The following is a 15,456-nucleotide window of genomic DNA, read 5'->3' on the forward strand; positions in this document are numbered from 1 at the left end:
AATTGTTTGTATTAAGACAAAAATGACTAAATAACCATGCCGTTATTGAGTCTGTAATAAGTAGGCAAGATTTATTTATTAAATTAAGCGTTACTTACATCACTAAGTAAGCAACGCAGAGCTAAAACTGACTAATGTTAGTTAGTTATGTTATGAAAGCATACTGTAACACCAGTAATCTTTGTATTGAATGATTTGCAAACATTGTTGTAGCTCAAATTACATTCATCTCAGTCTGTGTGTTAATGGGTGATTGAGAAATTTGTAGACTTGCAGCCATATTTTTTTCCTTAAAACATGAAACAGCTTTAAGGAAAGCAAAGCAACAGGAAGCAAACTGGGAAGACTGATGGGTTTGTTACTCATGATGTCGAAGCTCGAACGAACAGCACCGTCTCAGTGGTTGTACTAAACCTCTGCAACATTCTAGGTTAAGAGGACATCGTGTCTGCTGCAGGGTGTCTTTAAACCAATTATTGCTGTTTCAGTGCTTGGCAATAAAAGTGGGGAATATTGAGGAATTAATGTGCAGGAAGACTTCTCCTCCACAGAAAATGTTGCAGCATTAATCCTTTACCAGCGTAGCAGCATAAGCCCTAGTGTGTTACAGAAAACCTTGTCAAAATGTTCCATCATTTTATTAAAATTGAAAAGAAAGAAACCCAATTTATAGGTAATGAATAGTTTTGCGCATATCTGGGGTTTTTTGGGTGTGCTTAGTTTTTCATTAATAGTTTTTTTGGGGGTTGTGGGGGTTCATAGTTGCTTCAAAGATAATTTCCTGGTGGAATTTATGGAGCATGTTTTCACATTTGAAGTCAGATAAAAGTAGTTTTAAAATCTGGTAAATATCGATTGTTTTCCATGTTAAAACTCGAGCGTTAGTAGATGGTGAGCTTTCTCTTTAGTACAACTATAATTTCAATGCCTGGTCCAAACAGAAACAGACCCCGTACTGCATGACGGATCCAGAAAACAAGCAATAATTGTCCTTTATTTTGAATTGTGTCTTAACTAAATAAGAAAACGGTTCTAGTAGTTTTGAAGTGAGCTTCTGTGAGATAATTAGTAACACTTCTCTAACCTGCAGCGTAGAAACGTTGTTTTGCACAGTTGGCTTTCTTAAGAGCAGTAAATCAAGCCCCCTGTTTTAGTTAAGTTGAACCATTTTGAACAAGCTGTGCAGCCAGAGAAAGGATTGGACCAATGTCAAGAGGAAGATTGGAAAAATGCAGAGGTATAAATGTCGATCTTTGACCACATCAACACCAGCACCTGCAGGACTTGGCAACTGCCAATAGTAGCAGCGATACCAGCGTTAATGACCGTAGTACCACTCGGTCAGCAAACTGGCGTGAGCTTTAGCTCAAAGAGTATTTTCAGGAGGAAGACGAGGCACACCAGAGCCAAAAATGCAGATGAACTGAAAGCCACTGTTAAAGAATCCTTGACTTGTTTCACTTTTCAGCAGAGTTCCACGCTGCGGCGATAAACTGATGCATTACTTAGCAACACTTTTGAATAGGCTGACATTTTTTATTAATAAATATCATTGCATTTGTCTAATGTAATATTCAAATTTACCAAAAATCAGAGTTTAGTTTTCTTTTTTTTTTAGTGAGCCATCAAGCTGATTTAACTTGACAGAAAAAAAAGTTTAACTATGTCACTTTGTGTGAATCAACGAGTCTATCTGAGTTTCACTTAATTTTAACTTAATTTGTTTTTGTATTTGTTTCCATTTTTATTTTTGTTGAAATGYCTGAAATTCTTAATACTRAGCCAAAAAAGTACCGGATTGTAGAGCTATTTCAAAAGCTTGTGAGTRAAGTTCACAAGCTTACATTATCTCATTACGCCACCAGTAGTAGACCCTGAGAAATTATGTTTGAACTCTGTGTGATAGATAAGCTACAGAAAAAAATAAAAAATAAAAATCACACCCTGGAGAAAGAGCCATCCTATGGCATGTGTGGGTGTACACAGGGTTTCCTCTTCAGCAGACTTCTCTCCTAAACAGAGATCTTTCTGCACGCTACACTGCGACTCCTTTTTGTGAACTTTGCGGGTTCACGCTGGTGCGCGCGCACACAATAGCTAACAAGAGACAGACTTCGAGCAGATGCATTTAATGTATTATTCAGCGCGGCACATCCAAAGCTATCACTCCSTGGACTTATAAGCATAAATATGTAATAAAAACCCGGCTAGAAAAAAGAGAATYGAACTGACTCTGTTAAACACCGCAACGTTTCAGTGATAATGCACAGCTTTCTGTCGGGTATGAGAGGAACATTCGTTCTCCTGAGTTTATTTTTGTTGTTTTCTTGGTTTTTTTTTTTTTTTTTTTACTATTATTATTTATTTTTTAGCAGCTTCTGTCTATGCAGCCATTTCCACTTTGTTCCACCACCACGGGGAAAACAACATCCCCAGAAGGAAGACTCTCCGTTAAGGGTGGAAAGCTTTAAGCGATGAGGCTGGGGAGCGTTGGAGGCTAAGCTGCCATGTTTGGTCCCTTGGCTGGTGTGACTGTATCTCTGCCGTGTTGCATTTTGTTGCATTTTGCTGCATTGCCAAYAAGTTGAAGTCGAGGCGACCGGTTTCAACAGAGCACACATGTTGAAAGGAGTTTCTGTGTGTAAGAAACAGCTGAMAAATAGGAGATCACCGCTCCCTCCTGGCTGTTTGGGACACAACTGTTATTTGTTAAGGAGATAACAAAGAAAACGTCGTAGACGAAAAGAGAAAGTGGGAAAAGAACGTGACAGAAAAAAAAAGGAAGTTCTCTTGGGCTAGACTCTGGCAGGTGTTGGTTTGATGAATGAGAAAGCTTGGATTTTTTCTTTCTTTTTTTTTTCTCCTCCCACACGGAGCCAGGAAAAGGGAATGGCCCTCAGCAATCAATGTAGATCAGCCAAAACGGCTCCCCGTGCTGCACAGTGATAGAGTGTGGAGCGGCAGAGAAATGGAGATTGTTTCTGTGCCTTCTCTGTGTGTGTGTGTGTGTGTGTGTGTGTGTGATACTTTGAAAAATAATGGCAGAGGAGATGCGCACATGGGCCAGGTGGGGAAAGGAGAGAGATTTTTTTTCTTTCCATTTTTCTAAGAAGCAATCCCATAAAAGCAACCCCAGAGGCCAACCATCGCTTGAAKCTTCGGGGAATCTGTTGTCTTAATCACACATYTCGTTTTGCTTACACAAAAATACACACAGACACACACATACACACATTACTGATGCCTGTGTCCACTCCCGTTTGCGTTTGTTCTCCTTGTTGTCTTTCTGGTGCCCCCCCTCTCCCCTGCGACTCCTCTGTATTCATACGAGTACTTAAAACAAATCTGTTGTCTCTGGAGGTAACGGCAGCCGGGACGTGGAGGTCTAAGCAGAGACACGCGGGGCCGGCAATTAGAACAACAACGCGTTCGAAGACGAGGACCGGGACTGTTGCTGCGGGCCGGGTGGGGGGTGGATGGTGGGGGAGTTTGCTGACGATGGCAGCTGTCATGTTTTCTTGCCGCAAAGACAGAAGCAGAGTCTCTCTTTTGTCACCCGGTACATCTTGGGAGCTTCTGTGTACTTTAATGAGCAGCAGAGCCTACGAGCATATAAAACAGTGTGACATTGTGCAACTACTCTGATGGTGACAGCATGAAGCTGTTGTTGTCATCGGCACGCTCGCGCAGATGCTCGTGGTACTAAATGACTGGCTTACTTTGATACCAGACCCTCGACACTTACTTAAAACAAAACCATTTTTGCACACAACAGAGATGGCTGTAACCGGTGCTTTTGCATGTTGCCGTGTGAAGCCAATCCGCTTTYGTTTATGTCAAATCGCAAACCTACACAATGTTTTTTAAACGCTCGTTTCTGTACGAGGGTACAACTGGCCGTCAACAGAAACGGCAAGTCTGAGCGATGACTTGGACTGCCTCTCAGAAGTGACCAAAAAGAAAGAAACCGTCCGGTGAACTGCAGCTGTGAGAAAGAAAATGTCTGCAATGACTTGGAGCTGACCAGAATGTGTTAGGGTGGGGAGTCTGCCACACTTACAATACCTATCATTTCCACGATTCGATCTCAGATCAGCATAAGTCGAGGGTGACATGGATTGAAGGTTGTATGGATATATGGAAATGGAGCGTACCCTGTAAAAAAGATGTAACCTTGTCAGGGTGAGGTGTACCCTCCCTCCTGCCTACTGATAGACCCCTCAACCTCACCACCCTTGACGTTGAAAGACTAAGCAGAGGTGGTTGAAGAGATGGATTAACTACAAGGGGGTCTATGGACTGGCAGGGGCAGAAAACTGTSTGCCCTTGATAGTACTCAACATTGCTACTGTAGAGGTTATTTCGCTGGAAACTTGTGAGAAACCTGAACTTACCACCCGAGTGATGCTTGCATGTGTGTAAGCGTGTGCTTACTCTGATGGGAGAGAGGTCAGGTTGTCTCACTGGTTTGTTCTGCCTTTTACTTTGCTTTTGGCTGGATTAAAATATTTTGATTACCTTGTAGAGCCAGAGATAACACTTGCACATCAAATAGCCACTTGATGCCCACATCCACTATAGGTTTACATAACTGAGATGCTGATGCTTATGGATTTGCACGGACCCTGTAATGATGCAAAAGAGAACCGAATCAGGAAAACGGTATTGCTCACAACTCGGCTCACAGTAATGTTCAACATTGAAATTACCATTTGAAACGGCCGTACTGAACTGTTGGATAGATTTACCCAATTTTTATTGCACCCAAGGAAGACAAGCTAGTCAGGTTTTGCTGAATTGTCTTAGAAATGAGCCAGTTTGGAAAACAGGCGCTGTTTTTTTAATAGTCCTGGTGGCATTGCACAAYTTTTCTTGTCCAAATTGCACATTTACAGCTCAGTCATGGCTTCTAGCCATACGTTGTTTTCTGTGTAGGTAGTTGAGTTTAGGGTCATGACAAACTATTTGAACTAGTTACACAAAAMCGCATCRATTTTGGACAATTGTAATCCAGGACTGGAATCTACTGTGTTTCTTTTATTGACTGTGCATGTGGCACATTAACTTTAACAACAGTATCTTAAGCACCTGTGACACCATTTTACCCTGTTTTTACTACGCGGTTCGGCTCAGCTTGACTCAATTTGCTCATTTTTGGCCATTGTTGTTGTGGGTATTTCACAGGAGCTGCCACMGCTTAGCTTCCAAGCCAGCAGAGCTGATAATGAAAGGTGGTGTTGAAGTGCTTCGAACCACTGCAGCGAAGAAAGTTATCACTGGAATTGTCATGTGAAATGTCTCTGCACCAGGCGACACACTCCTTCCCACAAAGAAACGCTGCTGTAGCCCCAACCAAGCAGCTTTGTTTTTTTGTTTGTTTTTTTTAATCAAAGAAGAAGCTTGTTTCAAATCTTCCTGCTTTTTGCACAAACATGCTTCCTGGAGACAAACTGTAACCTCACTGCTGTTCGGTGTGACAGCGCACACTGAACAGTCACAACACGCAGCAGTTCACAAAACCATTAAGGAGCAAAACAGCGCAGATTACTTGGGTGTAGACTCTGTGAGAGACAAAAAAATAATAATTTAAGATTAGACGTTTTTTATTTCTCTTTATATTTCTTTGTTTTGATTCATGGGCATTTAATAGAAAATGCTGATGATCTAAAATGAGCGCGCCGAAAACGCCGAGCACCTTGACGCGACTCGATTGTGGCGGCAGGTTAACAATGCGATAAGAGTTGGCAATATTTGAGTCACTGTTTCATACCCGGTTTYGTTTTTCTGAGAAGAAAAACAGGAAGTTATGTAAATGAGAACTGCCAGTCACCATCCGCAGAGGAGCGCAGACTCTAATGGAGGTCTGTGTCACATCTCTCCTCGTCATGGCATTGAGGCGGCATTGAGGCTGTGTTATTGTAGCACCCTTAGATATTACCTAGATGTTGCCTCGAATGTACTTGTTAATTTATTCCTTAAATATTGCCTGTGTAGAAAACGAACCCCAATGCAGGAGGAATTAATTCAGTGTTTGCACTCATGTCTCAGAGATACTGTGCCTTTGCGAAAACGATTGATATCCTTTCAACTTTTTTTTTTCACATTTTGTCAAATAGCTACCAGTTGTTAAATGTATGTTYATGGGATTGTTGTAATAGTGCATTACAAGAAATTCTGCCGGTTCGCAAATCTGCATTAGCTCAGTCAGGAGAGCATCTGTGGGAGCAAAGGTTCCAAGCAATTTGAATGTCCTTGTTGTTGGGAAAAAAAAGAAAGAGAGAGAGAGAGCTATAAAACTGGACAGGTGATGGGCAGTGTTGCCACAAATAGCCCTATGCATGCAGAGAACCTTCTTCCACATGTTTTCTCTGTCTCCTATGTGACTAGCTTTAAACATGACTTCCTTTTGATTTCTTTTAACATGGAGGACATATTTGATGCCTGCTAGAATATCCTGTTGACAGGTTCTTCCGGTTGAGCCTCGGATCACTGCAGCTCACCATCGGCCTCCTGCCAGCTTCTGGGATTAATACTCACCATTCCCAGTTTAGGGACAATACCTTGATAGGCTTAGACTTGCTCTTTATTATTTCATTTTTGGATGATGGATCGCACATTGTTCGGTCAGATGTTGAAAGTTTGGGAGTTGTTGTTAAGCTAGCCACGGTTTAAACCACTCCATAACTTTAACCTGGCATGTTCCTCTACTGGAAATCTATTATGATATATATTATTGAGTTATTTGTTCTGGATTTTAATTAGCGGTTGCAGAGTTTGATTYCTGTGCGAGCCTCATGTGTACAATGCATCCTTTTTCTTTTTATTCGGAGCTGTGCACTACCACATACAGTCGCAATAAACTGCTTTTTTCTTCTTTTTTTTTACAGCTTTAACGTGACAAAATGTGAAACCGTTATATTTTAACAAGACGCTGTAGCTACAAGAATTTGCTTCTYGTTTCATTTTGTTTCAACTGTTTATTGAACAAGATAAAGTTTTTGGGCCACGTTGCGGATTAGGAACCCTTTTCACGCTAATTCCTGTCCTTCATTCAGAGAACTTTTTGGATTAGCTGATTGTCATCACMAATCATTTGCTGCGGCAATTTCCCCCCTATTCACAAGCTCCACTTATGTTTTCACAAGAAGAAAAGATGTCTGAAATTGCTTTTAGGGTTTTGTGGTGATCAGGAATTCTGCTCAGGTCCGCAGTGAACGCTTTAATTTCCCAGTAGCTCGGCTGGAAATTGGTGAAGACCGTTGTTAATTTAGACAGAGGCTCCGGAGGAATTAGCATGTARGCTGTGTGTTTGGCTCCTCCGGCTCCACATATCCACCTCCGTCGGTCCCTCTGTCAGACAAATGAACGTGTGCGAGCGGGACCATCCCCGCGCACCTGTCGACACTGATACGCAGATGGGGAGATAATTGCAAAGGGATGATTGTTAAGCAGATAATTGGAGTTTCCATACCCCCTGACAGGAGCTGGTCTGGGCTGCGCTTCTGACCCGCTGCCCAGGTAAGCATTTGTGCAGCAGGCGGCCGGGCCCCGCAGGTCGGGAAACGTCGAGGAGGAGAGACGATGACGGGGCTAGAGACTGAAACACAAGAAGGTAGAGGGAGAAAGAGAGAGATGTATGGAGCTGAGGGGAGTGTTCTCACACCCTCGATTACCCATTAAATGAGGCGACGCGGTGCCATTGTTTTATTACTTAGAGGAAATGGAAGAGATCTGGATTTCACGGTGTGGTTCCTATGTTTCCCACTGCTAGGCTGGCATCTGTTCTCTTTGTTCACAGCGTTCTCTCCATCATCTTCTCTCACAGGCACTAATGCCTCAGTTTATCCACATTCTGTTTGCCGTCACCTACACGTGCGATGGCTCACTTTCATTTTGTCTCATCCTTGTTAACCGTTCATTATCCTCTTTTCATCAAAATCCCTTTTAAGGATTCAGTCCCCAAGTAAGAGTCAAAGACTGTTGCTCGGTTTCTCAGATGGTCTCAAATCCTTTCTTTATTTTTCGAAATGTTTTTTTTTAAATCTTACTCTCTCTTCTTCTCATACATTTCTTCTTTTTTTTCCACAAAACACCACAAACAGTGGCACAAATCCTGTTTTATTTTTCTTACACAGGCAGTATATCTTACTCAAGCTGTCTCTACCAGGGAAGAGCAACCACCCTTCGCTGGAGCGCAGCAGTCTAAGGGGCATRTGGGTACATTAGAAAGATGGAAAGGCAGTGAGGCAAAACCTAGTGCCCCCCTCCTCCTCAAAGTCTTCAAAAAGTCTCCCGACTCACTACCTGGACTCACTCGATGGAGTCTGCAYGGATGAAATAATCTCTTTCCGCTACATTGACACATTATCCCTGGAGGTGCTAGTTGGTATGAATCTTTTTTTTTTTCTTCTTCTTCTCCSTTTTCTGAGAACAAATTTCGAAACCTTTTGCAGGAGATCCCAGAGAAAACTGCTCATAAAGTGAAACCCTCCCACTCGGTCGTGTCTGCAGACTGTCGTGCGGATCCTGGTCGGAGTAGCATTTCCGTCCCCCTGGTTCCCTGTTCTCTGCACAGAAGGAGATTGATTGCGATGCATGACTCATGCTGTGTTGGCGGGGCCCACGGACTGGGCCACCCCCACCCATCACCTGGGGGATTCTTTACAAGCACAAGCTGTGTGTGTGCGTGTGTGTGTGTGTGTGTGCCTGATGTGCATGGAGCATTTATACCCTCATAGTAAGACATAGCTCTGTTTTCTTCTACATGTGTGTACGTAATGAGTGAACCAGTTATTGACTTCKTTTGCTCAGCCTTTCATTTCCATTGCTGATTAGCTCTGCAGAAGATAGATGGGGCCCGTGGGACCATAACATGCTCTCTGTTTTTTATTACACGCATTATCTGGCAGTTATTAGCCATGGGTGGCTGAGTGGAGGACAGTAGTACCGTCTTGCAGTGTCTGTTGTCACTTGTGTTTATCTCCTATCAATGTGCTCTGCGGTTGATTGAGTGACCTTTCACCCTTTTGGAGATGGTGTACATTACTGCCTGATGTGACAGTAATGGCTCTGCTCCCACCACCATTTTAAAAAAGAAATGGCCAWGGAGGATATTTACTCCACTAATCAGCCATAAAAGGAACGTAAAGCTGCATTCAATTAAATTGTGTTTAGAGTTTGTGATTTTGTAATTAAAAAAAAGACCTAATAATAACACTCTACACAGGTATAGTGTATAAATTAATGCAGTATTTTCATTTCAGACTGAACATTGACAAAAATACCAACAATGTAATGACAACTTAAAAATAAGGGATATACATTGTGTTCAGTATTTAACAACTTCATTTTACATCCACGATATGGGGCCATGTTCTAATACGCTGCCCTGTGATTGGTTTATCAATGTATTATAAACCCTTTGAAACACTTTTCCTCTTTTCGTTTCTAATTTTGCTAAAGATTAAAGATGCAGTATGTACTTTTTATAAAAAAATATATGTTATTTTACGTATTTGTTAAAACTGTCACTACATCGTTACAGAGTAATGTGAAATGGCTAACGTGTGCAAAAATCCTCGCTTTGCACCAGCTTGCTGTGATCTGCACAGCGTTGTCAGAAAAAACAATCAAAGCCAAGAGGAGGGCCTTAGCACTGTCAATCATTCTCGTGTACACGCTGCTTACACTCTCCTCCTTTCTCTCTGTTACGCTACACCTGGTTCACCATGAAGGAACCTGCCATGAATCCTCAGGCTAATTAGCGTGGCCACCGACGATGGTGGATAAACAGTTTTACATTAAGTTGTTTCTCTGCCGTTGGCATGTTTAGCAGCGCTTACACAAGACTGACTGACGGCACTAAGACTCTCCTCCTGGCTCGGATTGGTCGTTTTGACTTGGTTGTTTCAGACACTAATAGTAGCACAAGGGAGGAAGTGGAGGATCACAATCTCTTCGCAGATTATCTGTCTCATACTTGTCATGGCGGCACTTTTAACAAATATGTAAAAAAAAAAAAAAAAAAAGATTTTTGTAAAATTTACATGCCGCAACTTTAACCGTGACATAATAGACATATTGGCATATATGTCAATTTATATTGACATATAAATCTCAATTTCAGATGTCTTTAAAGAAATAAATGCTGCTTTCCATTAAACAAAGCCTACAAAGAACAACACCACCAAGCAAAACTAAAAAACCGAGGGTTTTATTAGTATGGGCTCCTTTATGTTGGCAGAATCAACATAGACTATTGTAATGGCTGCATTCATACTAAACACCATATTGTSATTTTTAGAGCAACATATGCTGCCTTCGGCCCTGCAACCGACGGTGCGACCTGTTCATGGTGAATCCCGCTACTTGCTTGTTGGCTACTGGGATAGACTCCAGCCCCCTGTGATGCTGAGCAGGATGAAGCTATTACAGAAAATGGATGAATGGATATGCGRCCTTCAAGATAACATATTATCTAAGGATGTCTGAGTACCACRTAAATGATAAATAGAAAGCAAGAACAAAAACAGTTAGCACGACTGCATTCTTTTGATTTTCTCCAGYAGTTTGTTCAGATATCTGTAGATTAAAAGCACATTTGGCTTCACACTTTGCAGCTGCTGAGGGATCTGGCATTGTTGGTTAGTAATTGACATTTTAAGCATGACCGGTGCTGAAAAATCAAGGCATAATGTACAGTCATATTCAATAAATTAGTACATGCATACCCAGGAGTCTCATTTATCAGATTAAGATAAAAAAAAAACAACTAAAAAAAAAACCTTTAAGCAGGTATTAAACACGCTTCGCTTAAGCCCAGTTATGTTTTTAAAATGGTTCTTTTATTAGTCCGATGTATTATTCTAATTTTAAATGTCATGTTTTCATTAATTGTAAGTGGAAAATCATCATAATGAACAGAAGTAAAGGTTTTCAAACTTCTGTTTGTGTGCAATTAATCTATGCAATGTGTTCCTCTAAGTCATAAGCTCCTGGAATAATTGAACTTTTCAATAATATTCTAATTTATTGAAAGGATTTTTACATGTTCAGTCTGRCTCGATCTAAATATCATCAGGCAGTAGTGACGAGAACTGGGCTAAATTTGGGCAGCCAATGTTTTCTGTWCTTGTCAAGCCATACCCTGGAGAAACATCTGTAGTTTCTCAAAACAGACAAAGAAGGATTTGTTTTTTATTTTATAATAAAAACATTAAGAAAAAAAAAGGATTTAATACAATAGATAGGTGGGATAAATTAGTGTCACTTTACCAGACCTTGGTTGGAGACTTTACCCCCATAAAAAGGCCTTTTTCAGGATGATTGACCTTTGAAGCACAAATCAGTAAGCTCCCTGAGGACCAACATCCTGCTGCAGTGAAATCCCATCGGTACCACGGGGAACATAAACCAAGAGAAAGACTTTTCCTCTCTAGTTTGCCTAGAGGGTTTTTTTTTCCTCCTTTGTGCTGTTCTCTGTAGCTCACTGGATCAAGTTTTATGTAGTATAGATCCGGCCAAGAAGGTTGAGGTTATGCCTGAGCTGCTTTCTCTCTCTCCGTTTGCCYGTATATTTCGGATCATTATTCTTTTGAAAGACAAAATCGCCAACGGGGTTTTACTTCTCCGGCAGAGCCCACCGTATGTTTGCGCGAAATATGCTAGTATTTCAAAGAGTCCATAACGTGGAGGAGTTTGAGGAGATTTTCTACATCTGCTTTTTTCCGTATTCRTCCCACATTTCACTTCACCTAGAGTATGTTTTTATTGATTAAAAAAACCCTCAGTATTTGATCAAGTAGACAGTGAAATTGTATACAGAGAATTGAATAATTTTATATTTCCTGGTACTCAACTAACCAGTTGGCACCGAGATGGTTAGATTTGATTCCTGCTTTTTATTTCATCCTCCTCCTTGTTGGAATTCAAAGWTTTTTAAACTTCATAGTTACTCCTTTGATGGTCGAGTTGGTCACATTTTGGCAACATGCTATCTTGTCTTGTAGCCGTTGTCTGATATGTAAAGAWGGACACATGTATGCTTTGGTTAAATAGTCACTCTTCATGATAGGAAAACCAACAGGAAGTAGTAGATTCAAAATTTTAAACTCCTACTCTTTGATTGACTTTAAAAAAAAAAGTATGAGTTTAGAAAAAAAAAGATGCTTTAGCTCCATTTRTGTCTTTCAGATACTTCTTGTCGGTAAATTCTTTCACAAAAGTSTCCATATTTCCTTTATTAAACATGAAAAAATAACATGTTGCATATCTCTGTTGTAGTTAGTTATTTTTTTAGATTTGAAGTAAGCTGAGTTTCTGAAATGAAAACACGTGATGTGGCAGCCTGATGCACAGGTTACCAAGCAGCTCCAGTGGAGCAGCTGGAAGGCAGGTGCCTTATTCAAGGACACCTTGAAACAGACTTCCTCGTCTGTTTTCAGGATATTTGGTCAATATTAACGTGTGTTCAAATAAATACGAAATAGCTGTTACATAAGGGATCTTTGGATAAAGACTTTTTAAAAACATATATTTTTTGAACTGTCAGGCATCTGTCGGACATATTTTCTATTCATCCGTCGTGAATTAAAATGCTGTTTGATGTAATGTTTGTTTACTTGTCACGTCAAACTTAAATTCTGCGGTTAAATATTTATAAGTAAATACGAAGGGATTCGGCATTGCTCAACAGCGAGCTATCTCATCATCCAGAAATTTGGATGCAGGAGAAACTGTCACAAACATGCCCTCTTTGTGCAGCCGGCACAGACACGTCTGTCATTTGATATTTGGCTCATGCTAAGCAGAGGAACAGCTGCCGGGCACAGGAAGCAGAACAGGGAAGACTTGAGTTGCATGAGTTGTTTCTGACAGCTCCTCCTGTTGTGCGAGTATCACTCCCTTTGGGATTTTAGTTGTTTGTTTTTATTTATTTTATTTATTTATTTATTTATTTTTGTATGTCCTGCAGCCCAAAACACTTTGTCCACAACAAATGTAAATCAACTTGTTTGTTCACAGAGAAAAAGTTTAGAAAGTGAAAGCACAGATCCTCCTGACTCTCAATGTAGGTGTTTGTAAAAGAAAAMAAAAAGAAAAGAAAACTGAGTTCTTCTTTTGAWYCGTTGACTGCAGGGAGATTGGAGAGTTYAGCTTGATTTTGCTCATTTGATCTTTTTCGTGGTTACATGTTAATGAAGGCRGACAGAATGTGGATTTTGTGGAAGTGGAAACTTCCTTGACYAGTCTGGAGTTTTCACACGCGTAGGAATGCTAGAGTCGCTTAGTTTGGAAAGTAAAYCCCTACAATAATTTACAAAAGCATTTAAACCTTTTCACATTTGGTCATGTACCAGTCACAAACTTCGATATATAACATGGCCGATATGAAGTGTTTTCAACACCGTTTTTAGAGGTAAAGGTCTGACAAACATGTTGAGTTCACATGTGGAATCATCCAATTACATCTGAAGGTCTTTTGGTGCTTGTCTCTACCAGATGAATCCAGGGATTCAGCCTTGATTCCAACTTGATCTGTTGGCAACAATGTCTTGGCAAGCGGTCACAACTTTATCCCTGAATTTGGTAAAGATGGAGCTGAGAAARTTGTACGACTAAGCAGTGGCTTATCGGATGAAAGGGTCGCTCGTAAGCCTTTCCTCTGCGCTTCTCTGTCTGATTGTCTGATTGTTCATTAGTGTCGCTTCCTCTTGCCCGAATGAGCAAAAGAGCCTGAGCTTTTCTTCTCAACAGACTAGCTTAACGCTGCATATAAACAGCTAAAGCCAGGGGACATTTGTAAAAAGAGGCAATAAAAAGGAGCATAAAAWGCTTTTAAATTTGAGCCACCATAACTTTGCCTCTGGATTATATCTTCCCACCATAATAGCTGTGATGGATGCTTAATGGGTGTTATCGCTTACTTGTTTGGAATATAAATGCAAATTGAACTGGAAATATTCCGTTATTGCCCTAAAAATATCCGCGGGTTTTTCAAAGCCGAGCGAGGGTTTCTTCTTCTTCTTCTTTTTTTTTTTCTTTCTGTTCCTGCAAATTTGCTAAATCCTTCAGGGAGGGGAAGGCTAATTATGACAAAATGTCCAAACAGTCGCAATTCCCAGCCCATCTCCCAAAAGCTCTGGAGCCACTGTAATCCCTGCCAGAGGAACCGAGCGTTGCCCAGGCAGCCTCGGTCCTGCCGCCGTGGCAGCTGTAACCGTGGTGAGGTGATCAGGGATGCCAGGGCGGACAGGTGTTGCTGGGGTCTTTGAGATCACTTGAGTTGTTTCGGGCCTGACTCAAATGTCGCCGCACATGTGGAGTAGCGACTAACAAGCCGCTCACACACACAAACACGCACACACGCACACACACACACACACTCGCTATGTTTCTGATCTATCCTGCTAGGTTAGCTTTGGCTGCCCGGTCTCACTGATGGCCTGTGTCTTTCTTATGCGTAGCAGACAAACACATGAGAGAAAGGGAGCCTTTGTCACATGGCAAAAAAAAAAATATATATTTTTATTTTTTATTTTGCAGGTATGAGAAATGACTTATGCTCAGTGAAACATGTTAACCTGCTCCCGGGCAGAGTAATGGGACACTGCACGAAAAGTCAAACAAGCTCTCATTACCTTTCATCCAGGCAGAACGCGGAGGACACCTCTGAAATCGGCCCTGGAAAATTGTAACGCACGCTTGTGGAAGGCAGCGGATCAAAAAGCATCCATTTACGAGTGAGAGCATGTGCAGACCATGAAGGGAAGATAGTTCTGTTACTGAGTCAGTGTGGCGAGGCGCAAAATGTCTATTTCAGGGCTGCTTTAAGTAGGGTGACTCACCAGGCTTTTGGAGCTCTTCGGGCTGCATATGTGTGTGTGTGCGTGTGTGTGTGTGTGTGTGTGTGTGTGTTTGTGTGAGTAGCCATGTATTTTTATGTGATAGCGCTGATTATTATTTTTTTCTCTCCCTGTATCTCCGTCACACACACGTGCCTGCCTGGAGGGGGCAGGTCTGTGACAGGTTAGGCGTTTTGGGTCTCGGCCATCCTTTCTCTCTCTCTCTCTCTCTCTCTCCGCCGCTTCAGCTCCGAGCAGCAGGCTGGCCTTTGCGCAGGTCCAGGCAGGAATTTCAATCTGTTTGGTAAATACTGAGATAAGTGAGGCCCACCCATCACCTCAGCAGAAAATAGTCCGGGCCAGACCACACGGGCGCAACGAGATTACGTTCCGCCGAGAGGATATACCTTTCAAGAAAAGAAAGCTATTAACATCAATTTGGCATTTTAAGACGTACCGGGGTGCGGAGAAAACGCCACATGGCATACAGAGAATGATTTGGAGAAAGAAAGAAAGAAAGAAAGAGAAAGAAAGAAAGAAAGAAAGAAAGAAAGAAAGAAAGAAAGAAAGAAAGAAAGAAAGAAAGAAAGAAAGAAAGAAAGAAAGAAAGAAA

The sequence above is a fragment of the Poecilia reticulata genome, linkage group LG10 (genome assembly GCF_000633615.1).
Source record: "Poecilia reticulata strain Guanapo linkage group LG10, Guppy_female_1.0+MT, whole genome shotgun sequence".
In the NCBI taxonomy this organism is placed as follows: Eukaryota; Metazoa; Chordata; class Actinopteri; order Cyprinodontiformes; family Poeciliidae; genus Poecilia; species Poecilia reticulata.